This window comes from Benincasa hispida, unplaced genomic scaffold (genome assembly GCF_027475165.1).
Source record: "Benincasa hispida cultivar pf3 unplaced genomic scaffold, pf3_genome.v1.1 HicScf77, whole genome shotgun sequence".
In the NCBI taxonomy this organism is placed as follows: Eukaryota; Viridiplantae; Streptophyta; class Magnoliopsida; order Cucurbitales; family Cucurbitaceae; genus Benincasa; species Benincasa hispida.
In genome coordinates this window covers 3,103-8,412 of record NW_028326899.1, presented here as the reverse complement: position 1 = coordinate 8,412, position 5,310 = coordinate 3,103, and the positions used below count along the sequence as shown (strand labels likewise).

The 5,310-nt window shown below is 31.9% G+C and overlaps 1 pseudogene; it reads right to left on the bottom strand.

Moving 5' to 3' along the window:
• Positions 1-1,797: 1,797 nt before the first annotated feature.
• On the bottom strand, positions 1,798-2,784 carry LOC150029952 (uncharacterized; annotated as a pseudogene).
• Positions 2,785-5,310: the final 2,526 nt, after the last annotated feature.

Below are 5,310 nucleotides of genomic sequence, written 5' to 3'. Positions count from 1 at the left end.
TGTTTCTATGAGAGAGAGTAAATATATTGTATTATTTTTAAGATTATTAGATTATATGAAATATGTACTATTTGTCCTTCACTAGGATTTTTTTCCCAATGGGGTTTTTTCTAATAAGGTTTTAAGGAGACATTTCATATATATAACGGCTATCTAAGGGAGAGTATTATAAATATTACGATAATAGATGCCCATGTATAGTGTCGATTGATCATATGTCATACTCTCATTTTCTAAAATGTTGTCCACGTGTCTCAACATTACACATTATTAAATGTCCATGTAATCCACCTTCTACTTGCCAAATTGCTTATAAATAATAACACTTGGTGGGTTTTGGAATATATACACATTAAGTCAAATAAAAAAAGATCGAAGAAAGTGGAAAAATTCATCATTTTTATTTTATTTATTTATTTTTAATTTATTTTAATATTATATTTTATTGGTATCTGTATTCATTTCATGCTCAAATCCGCAACAAAGTGAAAATATTTATAAATGATGGAATTGTTGGAATAGACGAAGGGAAAAGTGAGAAAATTGGTATACAAAACTTGGTGGAAATAGAGAAAAGGAAGAAGATGAATAGTGAAAAGAAAAAAAAAAAAAAAGAAATAACGAAGAATAAAAGTTTGATGCAAATGATTTGATTTTTGGGAGAAGTACCAAAGCAATCGAAGATGGAGAGTGAAAGTATTCTTTATTTTAGTTATCCTCAGACGTGACCGACATAGGAATTAAAGAGGAGAGAGTAATTTGTGGTTTCCAACTGGATCCATTGATTTGAAAAGGAAGGAGAGAGGAAAAATTTAGGATTTTGTATTTAACTAATAGGTGACGTTTGCATATTGGAATTTCTAAAACTAAAGGCCTAAAGTATTTGCCCCCAAAGTTTAAACCTATGGAAATTATGGTAACCCAACTTTTAAGGAGAAATTAACATTTGGTGTAATTTAATGACGTTTGTGCTCTAGTTTGGAGATTTGAGAGTTATTGAACTTAAGTAAACTTATTCTTCTAGGTCATGTAAAAGATTGAAATGGCCTACAACCCGAATCGTTCTAATCAAGAGTATTGTGAATGGTTTAATTCTATTGAATTTTTTCCTTTCTTTACTTTAACTAGTTCATATTATGGAGTTTCACTAGAAGAATTTCGGGTAAACCGACATTAAAACCCTTTAATGAACCGACGTTAAAGCCCTTTAATGTCGGTTGCAACTGAAGTCCAAGAATCAAATGAAGCCATTTAAACTGACATTGAAAGTCCGTAGTCTGTCCGTTTTATCAATTATTGTCCGTATTTTTAAATTTCGTTGCCGAATCCATTTTTTCGGTCAAAAAGTTAAAAACGACATTATGTGTCTCGTGTTAGGTCAGGAAATGTCCGTCATTGTTTTTTTTTTTTTTTTTTTTTATTAAAAAGTATAAAAGAAATTGCATGACAAGCCATCAATATTTGTCTTCCACTATGAATTTATCCACAAACAAGAATTAATATTTCCAATCCATTACATATACTCATCAAATATGAAATAAACACACTAATCACCAATATTTGTATAACAATAACAGACTTTCATAGAATATTTATACCAAGCCATCATTTCTCTCATTCACAAATATCAATTAGTACTAATTCCATGAATACTTAACACCAAATACCCCATAAACACAAAAATATTATACATAAATCTTCCAATAAATAGATCATGGTTAGATAAATTTGCATTCATTCTAACCTAGTATTTACATTCTATTGAGACAAAAAACAAGAATTACATCTTTACACAAATCAGCCAACAAAACTTGCCCAGGTCCGAATTACGTCAATCTCTCCTTGGGTATATGCATTTTTTGTATTGAACTACAAAGAGGGAAAAAAAAAAGATAAATTCAACATAAGTTTACACCCATTTATTAAATTAAAGCTAGTATATAAAAAATAAATAATTTACGTACGAGGCTAGTAATGGGAGTAGTAGGATTATCCAATATTTCGTGTATATACTTTTGCACATAGTACCCGCATCCTACACAATCTAATTGACGGGGGCATTGCATATAAAGAAGTTGGAAACAATTATTCTTATGTTCGAATGAACATAACTTGTTAAAAAATGAATGCAAATTTACCTTTACAGGTTTTCACTTTGGAGAAGACCGATGGTGTTGGAGATCGTGCTTGACTTGCCATGTTTTCAATCGACTAAATAGTTTGAAAACATTAGTTAAATATAAATACTTCAATTAAGAGCTAAGAAAAATCAATTACACTTACATATTTATAACTCCATAAAAATCCTTTTGAACCTTACTTTGAAGAGAGTCCAAAACATAAACACAATTTTCTTATAGATTAATTACAATCAATATCCAATGATAACTATAATAAGCAACAATTTTGAAACATTAGTACGTGTATAATGCAAATTAAAAATAACTCAAGAACTTGTATTTACTTACCCTGTGTTATATGAAATAAGGATTAATTGGTCTAAATTAGCCAATTCTAGTTGATTGGCTAAATTTCTTGATCGAATATCTTGAGACTTCACGTGTGGCGATATTCTTGTTTGATCAATTATAAAAAAATTCTTCGTAATATCACGACCACATTCATCCAAAAGATACCTAAACAAAGTAAAAGTTATTATTTAAATATGAAACAAAGTATACATGAGTGAATCTAGATGAGTAATACTTATGCAATGTATGTCAAAATACACATGTAGCCTATTTCAACCATATTGCAATATTGGATCAGATCATCGTGGCCTAAATAAATAATTTTTCTCTTCCAAATATATGCTCGTTCAAAGTGATACGGATCATGTCTACATCGTTCATGTTATGCATGGCATGTCCGTTTAAGAGTTCAAAAGTTTGGTGGACTGGCCAAAGCTTTTAATTGTTGAATGGTCCTACCATAACCAAAATTACAAAAATTCAAAGTAGGAAAAATAATAAATAACTAAACTCATATACTGAAAAAGAGGCATATTTTTTTCTTGTTAACCATAACTACAAGTTCACGAGGCCATGTTACGAAGTTGCCCATTGCTTGAATTATGGACTCTATTTTACCCAATAGTAAACCCAAACTCGTCTATTTTGACTCCAGTTCTATTCTCAACCCAATCACATTTGAATAAAATAAATGATAATCCATGATAGTCAAGCTCCCATATTTCTTATATTACACCATAAAAGATCATATCTGGCATGACGAGGCTTTTGTCCTTAGCACTAGAGACTTGCATTGTGGTAGCCGTTATACTAACTCCACTATTTTGAATCCTCCTAACATCATCATGATTTTTTGTGTGATAGTAGTAACTATTGACCACGTAACCATAATATTTTGCCACAGTTGGACAAGGTCCATTAGCCATCCATCTTAAAGAAGGCGATATGGAATTTTTGGGAACTTCGAGAGCTAGTGCAACCTACGATATATTTTATAATATTTTAATAGTTAACATTTAATTATACATCAAATAGTAGGTCTCTAGAGATTACCCGTGTGGACAACCACTGGCTAAATGTACGATTATGCTCTCCTTGAAGCCACTTTCTACTTTTATTTTTACCAGAATTGAGCTTAGACAAAATATCCATATGTTGCCTATTATAAATGATAAAGTTAGTAGATTATTGAATAATCAAGTAACTTAAAACGAGAATAAGACGGAGATCTACATACTCGATATAAGGAAGCACATCATTTACATTTTGAATGACATAAAGATGAGCTTGATCCAACTCATCCTTTCTTGGTCTGATAAAAGAAGCAGCTGACAATGCTCTATCAATGTTTGAGTTCGCTTCCTTTGTTGATGAGTTTAGCCCAATAGAATTAACACCAGATACAAATTCACAACAAAACTCTATTGCCTCTTCGACAATATAATTTTCTCCAACACATCCTGTTGGTCGATTTCTATTTCGTACGTAAGTTTTCAACACTTTCATGTATCGTTCAAAAGGATACATCCACCTCAAATAAATAGGTCCACAAAACTCAACTTCTCTTCTGAGATGCACTATGAGGTATACCATTATTGTGAAGAATGATGGTAGAAAATATTTCTCTAAGAGGCATAGAGTGGCAACAATATCCTCTTGCATAGCCTTTAACTGAGATGAATCGATCGCCTTGCAACATATGCATTAAAGAAGAAGCATAGGCGAGTAATTTCAAGTCTTACATGTTTGGGTAAAATATCACGAATGGCTACAGGTAATAATTGTTGCATAAGAACGTGATGGTCATGCGACTTAAGTCCGTAAAGTTTCAAATCTGTGAGCGACACTAAACTTTGAATGTTCGATGAATAGCCTTCAGGTACTTTAATTTCTGATAGTACCTTACAAAAGCTCAATTTCTCAGCTCGTGTTAATGTATAACATATGGGAGATAAAAATACTTTTTTCTCTCCTACTTGAGGGGCTAACTCTGATCTAATATTCAGTTCCACCAAATCTAATCGAGTTTTTATTCCATCATTCGTTTTACCAGGAATATCAAGCAATGTGCCAATAATATTTGCACATACATTCTTTTTAATGTGCATCACGTTTAAACAATGTCGCACGTCAAGATACTTCCAGTATTATAATTAAAAAAGAATATATATTTTCTTCCAATAAGTTGAAGGGTTATCTCCACTGTTCTTTTCCTTGATAGTTTTCTTACCAAATGAATATTGATACTTACTTGTTTCTGCAAGAATTTCTTCCCCACTCAATGGTTCTGGAGCAAATTCTAATTCTTCTATGCCATTAAAAGCTTTCTTTTGTTTCCTATATAGATGATAGCAAAGTAGAAACTTGCGATGCCCGAGATATGCCATCTTCTTCCCTTTTGGTAAATAAGTGGATGAAGTTTTCTCTCCACAAATTGGACATGCATGATATCCTTTAACCATACAACCACACAAGTTACCATACGTAGGAAAATCATTAATGGTCCATAATAAAATAGCTTTAAGCATGAAACGTTGTTCTTCCTATGCATCGTAACATTCTACCCCTTCTTTCCAAAGTTTTTTCAAATCATCTACTAACAGAGCTAAATAAACATCTATGTCATTTCCCAGTTGTTTAGGACCAGATATTAGTGCAGTCAACATAAAATTTTTTCGCTTCATGCACAACCATGGAGGTAGATTGTACGTCACTAACATCACTGGCAAACAACTATATCTACTACTAAGATCTTCATGTGTATTTACCCCATTTGTCGAAAGAGCAAGACGAAGATTTTTAGGTTCTGACCCAAACTCTGGCCACAAATTGTCTATTT